The sequence below is a fragment of the Lynx canadensis genome, chromosome B3 (assembly GCF_007474595.2).
Source record: "Lynx canadensis isolate LIC74 chromosome B3, mLynCan4.pri.v2, whole genome shotgun sequence".
In the NCBI taxonomy this organism is placed as follows: Eukaryota; Metazoa; Chordata; class Mammalia; order Carnivora; family Felidae; genus Lynx; species Lynx canadensis.
Genome location: NC_044308.2, coordinates 40915793 through 40935258, shown reverse-complemented (window position 1 = coordinate 40935258; position 19466 = coordinate 40915793). Strand labels below are relative to the sequence as shown.

At 37.5% G+C, this 19466-nt stretch overlaps 1 protein-coding gene across 11 annotated transcripts in view; it reads right to left on the bottom strand.

Annotated features, from left to right (window-relative positions):
• The window catches only part of HERC1 (HECT and RLD domain containing E3 ubiquitin protein ligase family member 1), a 194690-nt gene that overhangs the window by 153854 nt on the left and 21370 nt on the right, over nucleotides 1–19466 (bottom strand). The window contains exon 1 of one of the 11 annotated variants that reach the window (XM_030317962.2): nucleotides 3612–3693. The exons of the other annotated variants lie outside the window; for them this stretch is intronic. The gene's annotated coding sequence lies outside the window, so the exon portion shown is untranslated. Of the gene's footprint in view, nucleotides 1–3611; nucleotides 3694–19466 lie in introns of those variants that run through there. 11 annotated transcript variants of the gene reach the window in all.

Below are 19466 nucleotides of genomic sequence, written 5' to 3'. Positions count from 1 at the left end.
GGATTTAAATGAGCAGGTACAATTTTAAAAAGACGGGTAATTTAAACGAGCATTCCTGGAAAAGCAGAGGGGAGGGAAAAAAAGACAAACAGGAAGAAGAGAATCATCTTTTTGGCAACTGGGTGAAGGGTAAAAGAAAAAAGGAGGAAATGTTTACGGTTCTGAGAGAGAGGACAACCATAAAATTGTCAACATAACAAAACTTCACTCAAACAAACCAACCAAAAAACCCCTCTAAAGTACTTGGACTTTGCTATATTAACAGAAGAGGGTGACATTAAATTAAGAATATTATAAAATACCCAATACCATAAAAATGAACAAGAGAAAAGTCCATACAAAGCTACTGTAGAAAATCAAGAAAGAAAATTTCACATATAACTGATAGAAATCTTTCAGACAACAAAAAAACAAACAAAAAAAATACAAGTTAATAATCTAAACAAAATTAAACACACTGAAACATACGAAGGTACAAAAAAAACTGAATTGGAAATTTAAAAACAAAGCAAGAACAGACTAACAAAAAAAGGTTTAAAAAAAAGGAAAGAAAAGAGAACACAAGGGAAGGAAGGGAAAGAAAGGAAATCATAAAAGAGGGGCACCTGGGTGGCTCAACTGGTTGAGCATCTAACTCTTGATTTCATCTCAGGTCATGATCTCAAGTTTGTGAGTTCAAGCCCTGCATTAGGCTCTGCACTGACAGCCTGAAGCCTGCTTGGGATTCTCTCTTTCCCTCTCTCTCTCTGCCCCTCCCCGACTTGTGCTCTCTCAAAATAAACAAATAAATAAATAAAATGACATAAAAGAAAATAAAGAGTCAGAGAGAAATTAGCAGAAACAGAAGACAGGCAAAGGAGGACAGCTGTACTATTAACTACCTGAAGAAGTTTAAAAAAGAGAGTGTGTGCAAGCTGGTTTTAAAGCTACAAGCCAAGAAATCTCACCAGAAACAAAGAATTTCAATCAACACAATAAGGGCTCACAATTACCTGGGAAAATTATCCCAGAACAATCAGTTTTAGGACATTAACCTAGTTAAACTATTAGATTTCAAAGATAAAGATAAATAATCCTCAAGATCTCCAGGCAAAAAGATTCAATAACTTTAAAAGGCAAAAGAATTAGGGGTGTCTGGCTGACTCAGGCGGTAGAGCATGTGACTCTTGATGTCAGGGTAAGCCCCATGTTGGATGTAGAGATTACTTTAAAAAGTAAATACAGTAAAAGGCAGAAGAATTAGACTGACATCACATATTTTGAAACCAACCAAATAGCACAGCAACAGCTTTTGTAAAGCAAAAACAAAAACAGGAAATGCAATGAAACAGAACCACACTAATGATGGGAGACTTTAATATACCACTCTCAGTACAGATGGATCAAGTGGACAAAAATAAAGAAACAGAAGATCTAAACAACAAAATAATTCACTCTTTTCCCATTAATACAATCTATTTCTGGATTCTCTACTCTGGTCCACTTGTTCATTCTTAGGCCAACAGCGACTTTATTACAGTGGCTTTGTAACTGTTTTGATGGATGGTAAGACAAGTCCCTAACCTTTAAAATTATATTCAGTCACATGCTACCTCCCTCAACACATTACTAATGTTCTCATTTGAATTACACTGAATTTATATATTAATTTTCAGAAAATAGACATTTCGGGAGCACCTGAGTGGCTCAATCAGTTAAGCATTCAACTCTTGATTTCAGCTCAGGTCACGACCTCAGTTTGTGAGTTCAAGCCCTGCATCATGTTCTGCACTGACAGCATGAAGCCTGCTTGGGATTCTCTGTGTCACTCCCCGCTCCCCTCCTTGCTCACGTTCTCTCTCTCAAAATAAACCAACATTAAAAATAAATTAAAAAATTATAATGCTAGAATAACCAAATGTAGTTCTTACACATGAACAGACATATTACATTAGAAAATATCAAAAGAAAAGAACTGAGAGTCCAGGAGATCCAAGTATATACAAAAAATTAGTACATGATAAATGTTGGCATATGATAAAGGTTTTAATCCTAATGAATGCACATACACTACATCCCAATGTGTACAAGGCCCCATGTTTAAGGATTTTCAATACACTCTCATTATAATAGGGAAAAACCAAAACATTCATCAATAGGGAAGAGATAACTAAAATGTTGTATATTCAAATGATGCCAAAGTATAAACTTTATACCATAAAAAAGTTAACACATGCAATTCAACAAAAATAACATAATTTTCTAATTATCAAAACAAGACTTAGTGTTTAAGGAACACAAAAAACAACACTAGAGGAGCTGTACTGCATAAGTTAACAGTAAAGCATCAGGGGCACTGGCTGCTCAGTATGTAGAATGTGAGACTCTTAAACTCGGGGTTGTTAAATTCAAGCCCCATGTCAGGTGTAGAGATTACTTAAAAAATAAAATGAATTAATTAAAAAGGGGGGCACCTGGGTGGCTCAGTTGGTTAAGCATCTGACTCTTGATATTGGCTCAGGTCATGATCTCATGGTTTGGTTCGTGAAATCGAGCCCTGCACTGGGCTTGTGCTGATAGCATGGAACCTGCTTGAGATTCTCTCTCTCCCTCTGTCTCTGCCCCTTCCCTGCTTACTCACACATGCTCTCGCTCTCTCCCAAAATAAGTAAGTAAACGTTAAAAAAAAATTGGAAAGTAAAAGCATCAAAGTCAGCCAGGCTGGCTAAGTTTGAATCTAGTCTACATTACTTACTGGCTATTAACCAACGCCAAGTTCTAGGTTTGAATCTAGGCTGTTATCATTTACTGGCTATTGACCAAGGCCAAGTTCCTTAATTTCTCCAAAGCTCCAAGTGCTTTCTGTAAATTATAGGATAATAAAGAGAACCCTCTATGGTTATCACGCATACAGAGTTCTTAGAATCACTGCCTGAAACATAGTATACACTCAATAAATGTAAACTGCTATTATAATCATTATTATTTTGTTCCTTATTGCTATCTCTACCAAATATTGGTTATAGATATATGTGGAGATGTATATAAAAGTTTTTTTTTTAAAGATTAGAAGGACAGACCCCCCCCCCCAAACTCATGACAGCGATTGCCTAGGGGGGATGGCAGGTGTCCAACAGGACATTAACTTTATTTATGTTTCCATTCTCTTATTTTTAAATTGATCACATAAACATGACAAAATTTTAACATTGTTAAATGATGGCAGAAAACAAAGAAGAGTCCTTTTTTATTCTTGTACTTCTCTTCAGTCTTAAATTTTTCTCAAAAAAAGGAAAAACAAAAAAGCTTGTATGATCATACTGTTTTCAATTATAATATAATCAAAATTTATCATCACTGTCCCATTACTGTTTTAATTTTTAATAGGCTTGTTTTCACAAAAAGCATTTTAACAAAAAAAATCCTAAAAATTTCTTTTTTTTTTTAAGGATTGATTTTATCTATCTTGTTCTAACAGTAACACAGGTTTGGAAAACAAAAATCAAATAACATAGGTTTAATAGCGTTTATCCTTTCTCATGCATACAGAAATCTGCAGTTATAGGACAAATACCGTAAAGCTGATATATTCATCAGCATGCTACCTCAGACACTGTGATAGTTTTACTTACAATTTGTCATTCTGCATATGTATTACACATAAATAAGAGAAACATAACTTCCGGGTATATTCTGATGATGTATTCTGTAAAACAGAAAAATGAATCATCAGAGCAAGATTTGACAAAGACAAGGGGATGATGCCTTATGAACAATTCTGATCAATGGAGAAAGGTTTAAACAACAAAATACTGCAGCAGACTAAACACTTTCAATAAAACTTTTGAAGTACTGGATAAATTCTACCTAGTTCGTTTTTTAATACATTATGTTGTAGGCAAATAAAAAGATAAAAAAACAATTCATCAAGGGTGTTCAAATTACAAATTCTGGTTCCTTCAGTGCTAAACCACTAATAATAAACTAATATCCACTGGGATGTCTCCATTTTTCAAGCTATTCAAGCCATTCACATCAGCTACAACCCAAAGATCCTCTCTAAACGTGAAAAATTAGAATACATTAAATTTCTCCTTCACTTACACAAAATATAAAGTTAGCATTTCTTCAAATACTAACTATAGTATTTGAAAACTATAAAACTTCAAAAACTATAAAAGCTAGTTTCCAATCATCTGTTTTGAAACCATATTACCTACTTAGCTATAGAATCTCCAGTGTTGATGTCCTACAATTGTTCAAAAACAAAGCAAAATTGTTTATTTAATCAACTTTCTGATGTAGTTTTATTACAAAAAACTGTCCAATTGGGGCAAGGTGCAGTAAGTGATAACTGATTTAATTTTTTCATTTTCCCTGAAACTCCAAGAAAGTATATAGTAGGTTCACAAAGTTTATATCTTTGTATTCAATCAACCAACATTTTCAAATCTTAGAAAGTCACAAGCCAGTTTATCAACCTCCTACCTTAGCTACAAACAAGACACGCATGATTCAATATATATTAGAATGGAATTAGGAAATTAAGATGCTACTAGCCAAGAAACGGCCTTGGGCAAAAATGCTTACTCCCCAGAGCACATATGAAAAAATAAGAGAATCGAATGAAATAATCTCCAAAGTTCCTTCCAGTTTTAAAATACTATGGACCTTTATATTTAAAATAATCCCCTCAAAATAAAATAAAACCCAAATGTTTAATAACATTCAAATTTGGATCCTACTACATTCTACCCACTTCTGGAAAGAATACAAAAACACTGCACTAGGTTACAGTATACACCAAATTATTTAATTTTTTAAAAGTTTTATTTATTTAAGTTATCTCTACACCCCATATGGGGCTTGAACTCACGACCACAACATCAAGAGTCGCAGGCTCTTCCTACTGAGCCAGCCAGGTGCTCCCCAAATCATTTAATTTTTAAAAATTTAAAAATTTATTCCATATTGCTCCTGTCTTATGGTTTTTTATGATAATTAAAATATCTGAAATCTAATAAATGCTTAAACTCTAAAGACTTGTTAATTTTAAATTTTAATCAAATTTTTTAAATTAAAAAAATTTACATTAGAAACTACTGGCTTTAGTCATATTTCAGTGCCCTTATCCACATGTTAATGTCAATTGGATCTTGAAAAGCAGGGTGGGGGGGAGGGACTTACATAATTTGATAAGATCACATATAAGGTAAATGTCAGAATAAGGATTTAAACACAAGTCCCCAGAGTCTGAAGCTGAATGCAATTTCCACAGTCCCATAGTATCATTCCCTGGAAAAATTAATTCTAAATGCAGGCTAGCTTTAAGAATCAAGAGTGAGAGCTTGACAAAATACACATGTGCAGCTCCCCAACCATAACCTACCCCACCAAAGAATTTCTTTTGAAGAAGTGTGATACTGCAACCCCCCCATCTTCACCTTTGACCTCAGTGCCTAAGGATGATAGCTGTGACATTGTGATTTACAATAAGAAATACATTTATACTTGGTTTTTGTCCTGATTTTGTCCCCAATCCTAGCAGAAAGCTCCTAAAACCCTTGGAATTTGCTGTGATGTCTTTTGTCACATTAATGAAGTGACTTGGGTGCCTGAGTGGCTCAGTCAGTTGAGCATCCCACTCTTGATTTCCGCTCAGGTCATAATCTCATGGTTCGTGGGTTTGAGCCCCTCACTGAGCTCTGTGTTGACTGTGCAGAGCCTGCTTGAGATTCTCTTTCTCTCTCTCTCTCTCTGCCCCTCCCTCGCTTATGCTCCCGCTCTCTCTCAAAATAAATAAACTGAAAAAGTTTTTAAAAATAGAGAAGTAACTTTTGGAAAGTACCTGAGGATAGGGGCTAGCTGCCAGTGGAGCCAACCATGTGACTAGAGGGTAGGAACTTTCAGTCCCACACTCTAACCTCTGGGGAGGGGAGAGTTAACTAAAGATCGACTTCAATCATCACTGGCCAAATATTTAATCAATCATGCCTCTGTAATCAAACCTCTCAAAAAGAGGGAGGCACTTGGCTGGCTCGGTCAGTAAAGTGTGCAACTCTTGATCTTGGGATTTTGAGTTTGAGCCCCATGCTGGGTATATAGGGATTACTTACAAATAAAATCTTAAAAAGCAGGGGCGGGGCGGGGGGAGGTATAGAGAGCTTCCAGGTTGGTGAACACATGGAGAGTCAGGGAGAGTGTCATGCTCCAAGAGGGCATGGAAGCTCTGCACTCTCCTTCCCCATACCTTGCCCCATGCATCTCTTCCATCTGGCTGTTCCTAAGTTATATCCTTTTATGAATAAACTGGTAATCTAGTAGGTAAAATGTTTCTGAGTTCAGTAAGTCACTCTAGCAAATTAATCAAACCCAAAGAGGGGTCGTTGGAACCTCCAAGCTATAGCCAATTGGCCAGAAATACAGGTGACAACATGTACTTGTGATTGGCATGAGGGGGGTGGTGGCAGCCTTGAAGGACTGAACCCTTAACCTGTAGGACCTGACACCATCTCCAGGTAGATAGTGTCATAGTGAGTTGAATGGCAAGACGACAAGCTGGTGTCCAAAAACTGCTTGGTTTTGTGGATAAAACCCACACATCAAAACTGTAACTGGGATCAGAACTATACATCTAACTGAAAATTCTCTCTGTGCTGACCCATTATGGTAGCATCCTTACTCCGCTCCCTGGTAACAGGTTCTCCCTCACTCTGTTCATCCTCCATCTTTCTACAACTCTTATGCTCTTGTTTCAAGCCTCAAACAGCCATTGGTTTACCAGGTAAAGGCCAACTGCTTTACCTCCTTACAATTAGGAATTTAGGTACTTCCTCAGTTTATATTCTTCTACCCTCTCCCATGCAAGACGTTTCAGAACTTGAAAACTAGGCTAATTCTCTCACAGGATACCTCTCACTTTGAACTGTAATTAGAGTTTTTTCACTCTAACCCTAATAGATAATACACTCCCTTGGATGGGGACTCCATCTTACTCAATTTTAATTCCCTAGCATGCAACCTAAAAAACTACAGTGTTTGTTAAATTAACAGATTAATTACAACTAATGTCTACATTTAAATAATATTAGCTACCAAAAGAGTAACTTTCAGACAAGTTAACTTTAAATCAGTCAGTTAATGATTGACTAAAGGCCAATTTAGGGAGTTGTACAACTAAATTACAAACTGTAATTCAACAGAGACAACCTCTTTTACCTACCTTTTTCCTCAGTTCAGGGCTGATACATGACAAGTCTTCAAGAAATGGTTGCTATTATCATTATCATCCCCAACCATAGTTATAGTTACTATTCATATATTATCTATACCCAACCCCTAACCTCAAGTGTAAAAGTCTAAAACAACTCAAGTCTAGAAGTATAGAACTTTTAAAAATGTAGAAGTATTCAAGTGTGTCTGAATTATAAGTATAATATCGTTCCTTGCCCCAAGTATCCAAAGGAGGCAATGATCAGAAAGCCCCGGAAGTTATTACGTATCCTCGGGGAGCAGTGGAGGTCAGAGTTATGAGAAACTGGGGACTTTGAAAGCAAAGAAAATAGAATTTGAGCAAAGATAAGATGGAAGGTAATGAAACAGTAAAATACTACAAAATGACAGTATTTAATTAACAAAGATAGCTGCAAGCAAGACTAAAAATGCAGAGAAGCAAGATCAGAGAATTTCTGTGAGCAAATTTCAGGAGCTATTCCTAAGTCTGGCTCAAGATTCTGTGAAACCAAATGAAGGGAAAACAAACCAGAGGCTCATCTCAATTGACTCAGAAAACACATTTCATGGGAAAAACAATCAAACTAAGAACAGAAGGAAACTACCTCAACGTAATAAAAGCATTATATGAAAACCCATGGCAAACATCATACTCAATGATAAAAGCTTTACTTACAGCAAGGATGTCTACTTTCACCACTTCCATTCAACATAGTACACATTCTAATGAGAGCAATTAGGCAAGAAAAATAAATAAAAGGAATCCAAACTATAAGTAAAATGAGCTCTGTTCACAGATATCTTACATGTAGAAAACCCTACTAAGTCCACACACACACACACACACACACACACACACACACACACACAAACTGTTAGAACTCATAAAGGAATTCAGCAAAGTAGCAGGACACAAAGCCAACACACACACACAAAATCAGTTGCATTTCTGTAACTAATGATGAACAATCTAAAAACAAAATTATGAAAACAATCCCAATTATAATAGCATCAAAGAGAATACTGAGGAACTAACTTAACCAAGAAGGTGAAAAACTTATACAATGAAAACTATAAAACACTGCTGAAAAAAATAGATGTTGAGAAATATTCTCTCCACTAAAGTATATGTTTTATTTATTTATTTTTTAGTTTATTTATTTATTTTGAGAGAGACAGAAACAGCATGGAGGGGGCATGGGAAGGCGGATGCAGAGAAAGAGAATGAGAATCTCAAGCTGGCTCCACAACACTGTCAGCACAGAGCCTGACCTGAGGCTCAAACCCACAAAACCAGGAGATCATGACCTGAGCTGATACCAACATTTGGAACCTTAACCGAATGAGCCATCGAGGTGCCCGTTTGTTTTTTTTAAATAAAAAGTTAATCAATTTAAAAGGGGGGGAAAAAAACATTAAAATTTTCTCAGAAGCTTTTCAATAGTTTTACTCTAAAAAACAAAATCTGTCCATAGTTGTTAAAAAAAGCCAAGAAATGACCTCTCTCCCCTGCTCTCCCTTCTACAAGTTATCTCTGAGATATTTAATTCCTGGAAGGAGTCATGCTCCTCCCTTTCTACCGCAGGACACTTGCACATGAAGTTCTCCCTACTTACAGCCTGCCTTCTCCATCCCACACTCTTTCACCCAGTTACTGTCTAGTCATAAGATATCAGTTTAAATAGTACAGGGACATACTGGGTACTCCATAATTGCTAGTTGAATTAAATGTCACTTCCTCAGGGAAGCTACCCCTGACTCCACCCATAAGAGATCAAGTCCTTCTTTTAAAATGCTCACATAGTACCTAGTACTTACTTTCTCAGAATTTTCAATTTGCAATTATGTACTATTTGTGTGAGTATGTGTTTACTGTTCTCTCATACTAGTCTACAAAGTCATGAGGGCAAACATGCTTATATCTCCAGTGCTTAGCAAAGGTAAAGCACATAAAGGGACCTCAGTAAATATTTGCTAAACTGTGCTGAGCAGTATGTGTCTATGTAATTCATTATTTACAATCTAATTTAAACCCAGATATTATTTTACTCTGAGCTGATATATAACAGAAGTACTTTAAAAGAACGGATTCCAGGGGCTCCTGGGTGGCCCACTCAGTTGAGCATCCTACTCTTAATTTCAGCTCAGATCATGATCCCAGGGTCATGGGATCAAGCCCCAAGTGGGGCTCTGCACTGAGCGAGGAGTCTACTTAAGATTCTCTCTCCCTTTGCCCCCTCCCGTTAGTGCACTCTCTCTCAAATAAAAAAAAATTTATAAATAAACAAACAAACAAACAAACTGATTCCAAGGATGGAGGTACCACATGCACAGACCACATGAATTCTGTCTTCAGTCCATTTCTGTCTCCTCTTCTCACTGTACATAATTTTTGGAATAATTCCAGCTACTCCCAAGGCTTTCACGTGCCTCTCATATGCTAATGAAATCTAGTCCAAATTTTTCTCTCCTGAGCTCCAGACCTGAATATCCACTGCTAACATAATATACCCACTAAAATGTCACAAACGAATCTTAAATTCGTTGAAAACTGAACCTGTCATTCACCACCACCCCCTGCCACACTCACACTCATCAATAAATTTATGAATATCCACTGCTAACATAATATACCCACTAAAATGTCCCAAACGAATCTTAAATTCGTTGAAAACTGAACCTGTCATTCACCACCACCCCCTGCCACACTCACACTCATCAATAAATTTATGAAACTCTAAATTTATGAATTTAGAGATTCATAAAAGAAAAACATCAATGAGAATACTTATTAACGGCATTATCAAGGAAGTGCAGAAGGGACAGCCCATCTGCAAAGTTCTGCAACTGAAAATTAAGTGCACATTGTGATCCAGCTCTACCTACCCCTGCCCCAAGTAGTTCCCTTCTAGAGGATTTTACTAGGCTGACTTATTTTGGCTCTCATTAAACCATACAAATTTTCAGTGTTTAGCTACACAAAATTGAACAGCTGATAAAAAGGAAAAAACTTCTTTTTTTGTTATTATCCCTATTTAGAAAGTGAGTACACTTAGAAAAGGAAGAGACTTGCTGAGTTCGCTAGCAAATTGTTTTGCTACATCAATAATGAGAACTAGTCAAATAAACCAGGAAGCAGACCTGCTTATGCAGCGAGTAAAGAACTATAGGCAAAATCAAATCAAACTAATGGGTTTTCGCTTGTATTCAAAAACCACCAATTCACAATCCTGATGAACCAGCGAAATGCTGGCAAAGAAAAAAACTGCTGTTGTCTTGTTTTATTTTGTTTAATTTACAGTAATGATTTATACCACTGAAAGACAATTGTTCTTTTTTCTATTCATGGTCCAATGCACAAATCCAAATTTAATTATGTACATAAATTACCAAATTCACCAGTGAAAAGTGGGGCTGGAAAAACTACCAAAGGACTGGAAAATAAACCAAATAGCACTACTACTATCTTTGTAAAACTGAAATAAATGAAACAAGCTGAAGGATTTGAGCACACGGGTAGACTAAATAGTTCTTATAAGTGAATTTATCAAATAGTGAAGCTTTTTTTTTTTTAGTTTGTTTGTTTGTTTATTTATTTATTTATTTATTGAGAGAGAGAGCATGCATGCACACACAAGCGGGGAGGAGCAGGGAGAGAGAAAGAATCCCAAGCAGCCTCCTCCGCGTTGGTGCAGAGCCCAACGAGGGCAAGATCCCACGGAACTGTTAGACCATGACCTGAGCGGAGATCAAGAGTCCGACACTTACCCAAATGAGCCACCCAGTCTCCCCAAATTGTGAAGTTTTCTAATGCTCTACTCTCTAGGTGAACAGAGCAGTAACAGTAGCTAACATTCACTGAGCACTTTCTATGTGACAGGCACAGTGCGAAACCCTTTACATGTATTATCTTATTTAATCTCAGAACAACTCTATAAAATACTCTTGTTATTCCCATTTGCCAAGAAAGGAAATGGAGGCACAGAGAGGCTAAATACAGTTTGCCCAACGTCACAGTGCCAGGAAATGATAGAGTAAACATGCAAACCAGAGCGGTCTGACACTCAACCACTAAACCACTAAATCATGCTGCTTCTTATCACTATCCTGGTGGTTTCACATGTCCTATATCACTTTAAATTTAAAAAATTAAAAACTTCAGAAGGTTTCAATGAATCAACAGTTCATTCTCAGAGTCCTATTGCAATGATAATACCTGTTCTTCCTAGCACTCTCTCAAGATCATTAAATCATCCCAATCAGGTAACAACAACAACAAAATAATTTTCAGTCCTTATCAGAAATTTGCAGGATAGAAATGCAAAGGACTACCACACTGAGATATCACCTCACGCCAGTCAGTGTGGCTAAAATGAACAAATAAGGAGACTATTAGATGCTGGAGAGGATGTGGAGAAACGGGAACCCTCTCTCACTGTTGGTGGGAATGCAAACTGAGGCAGCCACTCTGGAAAACAGTGTGGAGGTTCCTCAAAAAATTAAAAATAGATCTATCCTATGACCCAGCAACAGCACTGCTAGGAATTTACCCAAGGAATAAGAGGTGCTGATGCAGAGGGGCACTTGTACCCCAATGTATATAGCAGCACTTTCAACAATAGCCAAATTATGGAAAGAGCCTAAATGTCCATCAACTAATGAATGAATAATGAAATTGTGGAATACACAATGGAATACTACTTGGCAAGGAGAAAGAATGAAATATGGCCTTTTGTAGCAACGTGGATGGAACTGGAGAGTGTTATGCTAAGTGAAATAAGTCACACAGAGAAAGACAGATACCATATGTTTTCACTCTTATGTGGATCCTGAGAAACTTAACAGAAGACCATGGGGGAAGGGAAGGGAGAAAAAAAAAAAAAGGTTAGAGAGGGAGGGAGCCAAACCAGAAGAGATTCTTAAAAACTGAGAATAAACTGAGGGTTGATGGGGGGGTGGGAGGGAGGGGAAAGTGGGTGATGGGCACTGAGGAGAGCACCTGTTGGGATGAGCAATGGGTGTTGTATGGAAACCAATTTGACAATAAATTTCATTTTTTAAAAAAATGCAAAGGACTGAAAATAGCAAGACAATTTTGACAGAAAACAAAATTGAGGAATTTCCATTATGTGTCTTTAAGGCTTATTATAATACAGTAATCCAGACATGTGTATTGGCATCAAGATAGATCAACAGAACAGAACTGCAAGTCCAGAAGCAGACCCACACATACATGGCCAATTAATATTTAACTAAAGTGCCAAGGCAGTTTAACGGGAAAGAAAAATCTTCAACAAAGGGTGCTGGAACAACTGGATATACATACGGGAAAAAAATGAACTTCAACCCTAATTTCATACCATCTACGAAAATCAACTCAAACTGGTTCATAGACCTAAATGTAAGAGCTAAAACTATAAAAATTTCTAGAGGAAAACATAGGAAAAATTCTTAGCAACCCTGGGTTAGGCAAATATTTGTTAAATAGGACTCAAAAAATTGATACATTAGACTCCATCAAAATTAAAAAGTTTTTCTCTTCAAAAAGCACTGTTAAGAAAATCAAAAGGCAGGCCCCACACTGAAAGAAACTATTTGCAAAACATATACCTAACAAAGGACTTGTAGCAAGAATACATAAAATGAACCCTTGCAATTCAATAGTATGAAAATTTTTAAGTAGACAAAATATTTGAACAGACATTTCACCAAAGATCTATAAACGGCCAAATAAGCATAAAGAAGATGCTCAACATTATCATTAGAGAAATGCAAATTACATGATGATTCTATTACAAACCCACTAAAATGGCTAAATTTATTCAAACAGATAATACCAAGTATGGGTGAGGATGTGGAACAACTAAAAATCTCATAAACTGCTGGTGGTATGCAAAGGGAAAAGTGTTTGGCAATTTATTATAAAACTAAACATATACTGTACTTACCATATATGCAGAAATTCTACTCCTTAAGGATTTGCCCGGAAAAATTAAAACACATGACTACATAAAAACCTACACCTAAAAGTCCAAAGCAGCTTTATTCATAACTGCCAAAAACTAGAAATTCAAGTGTTCATCAACTGACAGAAAATTAATAGTCTACCAATACAACAGCATACTACTCAAAAATAAAAAGTAATGTACTGATACAAGCAAGAACATGGATGAATCTCAAAACCACTATGCTAAATGAAAGAAGCCAGATACCAAAGACCACATAACTATGCCACCATATGTGTAAAATCTAGAAGAAGTAAAAGTATAATGATAAAAAGCAGATCAGTGGTTGTCAGTGACTAAAGGAATAAGAGCAGATTAACTGCTAAGAGGTACAGGGGATGACTGGAAATGGACTTTCTGGGGATGATGAAAATGGACTATATTGTGATTATGGCAGCAACAAAATGACATACATTTGTCAAAATGTATCAAATTATTCACTTAAAATGGTGAGTTTTATTGTATACTAATTAAGCCTAATTTTATTTTTTTTTTAATTTTTTTTCAACATTTATTTATTTTTGGGACAGAGAGAGACAGAGCATGAACGGGCGAGGGGCAGAGAGAGAGGGAGACACAGAATCGGAAACAGGCTCCAGGCTCCGAGCCATCAGCCCAGAGCCTGACGCGGGGCTCGAACTCACGGACCGCGAGATCGTGACCTGGCTGAAGTCGGACGCTTAACCGACTGCACCACCCAGGCGCCCCTAATTAAGCCTAATTTTAAAGCTGACCTAAAACACACAAACAACAACAAAGAAAAAACCAGTAATTTACATGCCTCTTACCACCTTTTGTCCGCTTAATGCCCTAAAGTCCTCTTTTTCTTTGCAATATTCGTTTTCTTTCCTCTTTTTTTTTTTTTAACATCAACCATTTCTGTTCATTACTAAAGCTTAACTCATCGTCACTATACAGATACCTCCCAAATCCATGCCTCTGGCTAGCATCTCTGCAGAACTCCAGTCTTTTGTTTCCAAATGTCTGGTGCACATTAAAACGTCAATGCTTCCCACCCTCAATTCATCATATCCAAAATTAACTTCACCACCTCTTCCCGCTTCCCCATCTCCTCATGCTCCCTTTCCCCTCCCCTATAAAACTTTACAGAACCAGCTCCTTCTGATACATCACTCAGGTATCACAGTCAAAAACTGTAGTGTAATCTTTGACCCCACTCTGTCTTTTATGCTCTAGCCTAACTTTCCCTTCTCCCCACACCCCTCCCACCACCACCTTTATAACCTGCCCTTTATAACTGCAATGAGCTCCTAAGGAATCTCTGCATTCCACTGCATCTACCTACTTCTGCTAGATTAAAGCTCAGTTCTAACCAATTAATCACTGCCCATAAAGAGGTCAATGGCTCTACCATTTCCTATGAAACTGAATACAAACCATCTAGAGGGAGCCAAGTCTGCCTTCCAATTTCATCTTCCACAACTCCCCTATACACATCCTAATCTTGAAAAAGCCAAACACTACCCACCTCTGTGCTTTTGTTCATGCTATTTCTTGTAACCGACTGTCCTCATCTATCTAACCTTTACCTGTCATGATCCAGTTCTCTTTCAAAGGCCAATCTCAAAGGTCACCTCCTCCATGAAGACTTTCATGTTTTATTCACTCTATTTAACAATACAGAACTCATCACTTCCCCTTCTAGACTCTTGTAACACTTTGCTTACACATATTATAACACTTGTCACACTCTGCCTGATGTATTATTATTTGTATATTTGTCTTCATTACCACTAACCCATTCACTCTAGAACCAACCAGACTTAAGCCTTTCAAAACTGGTACTCTGTACTGCACCCTCTTTGTCCCTTTAAGCCAGTGGCATCCTACCTTTCTTGTTGCAGAGGCTCAGAACTCTCGGTAGTAGAAGAATTTATTGTGAGCTAATGAGTCTACAAAGAAATTTAAAAAGTATATAGCCCATGAGGGGCTACAGAGAGAAATCAAGTAAGAGATTGCATTCTGCCTTTTTTGTTGTAAGTGGAAACTCTGCCTGGAGAGAGATCTTTTTTTTAATGTTTATTTTTGAGAGAGAGAGAGAGAGAGAGAGAGAGACGGACAGAGCGTGAGCAGGGGAGGAACAGAGAGAGAGGGAGACACAGAATCCGAAAGCTCTGAGATGTCAGCACAGAGCCCGACGCAGGGCTTGAACCCACCAAACTCGAGATCATAACCTGACCCAAAGTTGGAGACTCAACTGACTGAGCGCTACCCTGGTGCCCCTGGAAAGAGATTTTTTTAAGGAGGCCCTCAAAATCCACCAAACCAGATCTTCCTGCGTAACATTCCTCTGCTTACACATATACCGTAATTTAAAATGGGTCCTGGACTAGGCATTCTCTGTTTGACCTCAGTCTCCCCAAACAAACTTAATCTCTATTCTTCCATGATCTGCTTTGTACCTTTTGAGGCTGACCTCTAGGATTATACTGTCCAAGCTCCCCTGGCTTCCAGGTGGGTTAAGCCAATGAGAGGCACTAGAAGGAAATCAGAAAATGAGAAGAAAAAGAAATGGCAGTCCTTATTTCCCTGGCTCTCTCCCCACCTCAGAACCCGTTCCTTTATGGCCACAGGTGCTATCCACTAGCTTGGCGTTCACTGTTTCAACTCTCATCAGGGCTTCAGTCTTCCTCCTCTTCTTGACCTCTGGCTTAAAAGTATCAACAACTTTCAGATATTATTGAGCCTTGAGAACTTCACAATCCCTTGTTGCTTTCCTTAAACTTACCCACCCAAACCTCTATAACTAGTCTATTTATTTCCTGCCAGGGCCCTGAGTGATATAGCTCCCTGGACTTAAAATTCCTCACTCTGCCTTTCAAGGTTTACAATCCAGTGTTCCCTCCAACCTATCAAATCTTAACCATCGCATGCTCCTTAGCAGTCTCCTGTTCTAGTCAGGCAGGCATCCCTCCCAATCCTTACCATCTGGAATGTATTGACCCCTACCTCCATACCCTCAGTCATGCTGTTGCCTGATAGATGGCCACCTGTCCTCTCTACTTAACAAATCCTGTACTTCTTCAGGTAATTCAGATCCTACCATCCCCTCCACCTCCCGCCCCCCCAACACACACACAATTAAACCTATTCTTTTCTTTAAGTTTATTTATTTTTAGAGAAAGAGAGAGTGCATGGGGAAGGGGCAGAGAGAGAGGGAGAGAATCTCAAGCAGGCTCTGCTCGGCACAGAGCCTGACTCGAGGCTTAGTCCTATGACAGAGAGATCACAACCTAAGCCAATATCAAGAGTCGTGTGCTAAACCGACTGAACCACCCAGGTGCCCCATAATTAAACCTGTTCTAACAACCTTAACCCAAGATTATCTTTTGCATGTTGGAATTTCCATGTCTCTTACATAGAAGAGCTTTGAAAACTAAAAACAAATGCTAGATATTGCACTGTATAGTCTCTAATTGTTAACCACATATCCTTCAAAGGGAAATAATTTGAGCTATTTTAAGTCCTTCTTTTATATTCCACCATGGAAATTAGAATAACATTAGAAATACAGTAACTCGGGGCGCCTGGGTGGCGCAGTCGGTTAAGCGTCCGACTTCAGCCAGGTCACGATCTCGCGGTCCGTGAGTTCGAGCCCCGCGTCGGGCTCTGGGCTGATGGCTCAGAGCCTGGAGCCTGTTTCCGATTCTGTGTCTCCCTCTCTCTCTGCCCCTCCCCCGTTCATGCTCTGTCTCTCTCTGTCCCAAAAATAAATAAACGTTGAAAAAAAAAAAATTTAGAAATACAGTAACTCTTGTTGACGAAATGTAATTTACAAAAATACATTCACCATAACATTCTAGTATAAAAAGTTTGTGATACCAAGCCAGAAACAAATTAACTATGTTTTTAATGATTCTATTTTCAAACTATGGCTGCTATCAACCTCGGGGTTTTTAGAAGATCAACACACTATCTAATGAAAGAATCTTTGAGAACAAAAGAGTAAAGCAAGTTATGAATTTGTCAAGTTCAACAACCTGTTATGCAAATAGATACAATTAGTCCAGAAATACGAAGAGAAATGCACATGCAGGATACCTTAATTTGTAGTTGGCCAGTGAACCAGACAATACCCTTCAACAATAATAGATTTTCAAGACACATGAAGAGACTAGTGGTCTTCATCATATACTGTTTGTAGAAAAAATCTCCTCCCCCCATCTTTGGACCATCAATTTGCTGGCATCTAAAGCCAAGTCACATCAATCATAATATCTTTTGGTAAATTTATCCTGACTGAATTCCCAATGACATATCCAATTTACACTTCAAGAACTTATTCTTATGAGGTTCCCTAAAATAAAAAATAGAGACATGGCTAAAATGCAAGAAAAAGGTACTATGGCTAGTTCCGAACACAATCTCAGAATATGTGAATGTGATTTTGAGGAGAAAAAAAATTTTGAAGATTATATGAAAGTTCTACTGGTATCAAAAGACACTGAAGGGGGTGGCCTTAATAGTACCAAATGCTAACTGGCTTCAAAGTAACTTTTTTTTTTTTTTTTTTAAGAGAGAGAGAGTGCACACCAGCAGGGGAGAGGGGCAGAGAAGAAAGAGAATCCCAACAGGCTCCAGGCTCAGTACAGAACCCGATGGAGGGCTCAATCCCAAGACCCTGGGACCATGACCTGAGTTGAAACCAAGACTCGGACACTCAACAGAGTGAGCCACCTAGGGGTCCCAAAGTAACTTCTTTATCTCTTCATCCAAAAAGAAAACAAACAGAGGGATGTACTCCTAGCATATTCACTAATGAACTAAAGTCAGTCCTATATGCACACTTTTTTAAAAATCTCTGTAACTATGTTAATTTTAACAAAGGCATTCCAATTTATTACTACTAAGAACTTGAAAAGAATGTGCAAATTTATACACAGTAGGAAGGTCTACTACATACACAGCCCAGGGCTCCTGCAGAACTCAGAACCCAGAAGAGAATAAGTATATGTAAAGAACTACAATACAACATGCTAACCCTGAATAACAACGTTACCCAGCAGGAGCTATGGAGAATACTAAGGGAATGAAGAGAAGGGCAGAATAGTGAGGACACAACAAACACCCCAAAAGTTGAAATATGAGGGCCTAAAATAAAAGATCAGTAAGGTATTTGGCTTGTGAGAAGATGAATTTTAAGCATATTGAGAAGGTATGCTTAATGAGACTAGGTTCAATCAACATTTTCACACTGCAGTTTTAATTTTAAAAAAGGCACTGCTTAAAATAAGAAATAGCAAAAGAAAAAAAAAACGGTAAAAAATGAAAAGGGATACAATTTAAAGTCCACCAATAAGAATCTAGTTAAATGAATTATATACATACACTGGGATTCAAGGTAATCATAAAAATGAATGAGGAAGATCTACAATTACCTGGAATATATTAAATTGGAATGATAAACCATGACATATTAAGTTTAAAAATACATTAAGATGTAGACCAAGCAATTCCACTCCTAGGTACTTATCCAAAGAAACTGAAAGCAGGGACTCAAACAGATATTTGTATACCCAAGTTCACAGCAGCATTATTCACAACAGCCCAAAGGCGAAAACAATCTCAGTGTCCATCAACAGATGAATGGATAAACAAAATGTGTTACATATATGCAACGGAATATTACCCAGCCATAAAAAAAAAAGGAAATTCTGATATATGTTACCACATGAACGGACCTTGAAAGTATTATGTTTAGTGAAATAAGCTAGACATAGAAGGACAAATATGATTCCCCTTTTATGAGGCACCAAGAATAGGAAAATTCACAGAGAAAGTACCACAGAAGTTACAGAGGCTGTGGGGGAGAGAAAGAAGGAATTATTACTTAATGGGTACACAGTTTTTGTTGGGGATGATGAAAAAGTTTTCGATATAGACAGCAGTGATGGTTACGTAACATTGTAAACACATTTAATGCCACTTAATTGTATACTTCACAAATGGTTTAAATGATAAATATGCTACATATACCACAATAAAAAAGATGTAGAACACTCTGCAATGCCTGTCATTTTTGTAAAAAGAAATAAAAATGAGAAGATATATATGAATGCATGACTGGAGGGGTTTAGAATTTCTGACAAGATACATAAAGAAACTGGCAACAGTTAATTCTGGAAAAAACTGGAAAGTGTAAATAGAGAATGAATGGTAGACATGCATTTTCCTGTGATCTCCTCTGTACCACATGAAGTTTCTTACTATGTGCATATATTAAGAATT